The following is a 622-nucleotide window of genomic DNA, read 5'->3' as shown; positions in this document are numbered from 1 at the left end:
AACGGCAGTGCTGGGTGACCTTCTTTGTATATGTTATTGCGGTGGCATCAGATTTGCGATGACAGTTGACAATTTCAGTCACCAACTCTTCATTTATTATCATTAGACAAAGACAAAGACAAAGGAGATATAATAAAAAAAAGCAATATTGCCAGAGACAGCGTGTCGAAGAGAAGAGAATGAAGGAGAGTTCTAGAGAGAGACATTGACTTTGGGGATAAACACGAAGTGCTTCATATTTGTAGTTACTCGATAAAACTGAAATGGTGGAGGACGAGAATGCAACAGATTTAGAAGAGAAATGATTGAAATATAATAACAACGAAAGTGAGTGGAGGAAGGAGAAGAGAAGAGAAGAAGAACGTTAATGTGAGAAATCCTAATCTAATGTGTAAAACCTAAAACTAAAAAGAATGAAAGATGAAAGAGAGAGTAGTACTAAGTAGCGACAGCCCTTTTTCTTTTGGCGCTAGTTTTGATGAATTTGTGACTCTTTACTATCCTTCTGACATTTAACGTCGGTTTTCTAACGTTTAGTGCCGGGACTCCTACATAAAATGATAAATGGGACGTGGTTTGACGTTTAGTGCTCAGAGCGTTTAGCACCATGAGTCCAGAGATT

This window comes from Arachis duranensis, chromosome 5, assembly GCF_000817695.3.
Source record: "Arachis duranensis cultivar V14167 chromosome 5, aradu.V14167.gnm2.J7QH, whole genome shotgun sequence".
NCBI lineage: Eukaryota > Viridiplantae > Streptophyta > Magnoliopsida > Fabales > Fabaceae > Arachis > Arachis duranensis.
Note: the sequence above shows the minus strand (reverse complement) of the source record.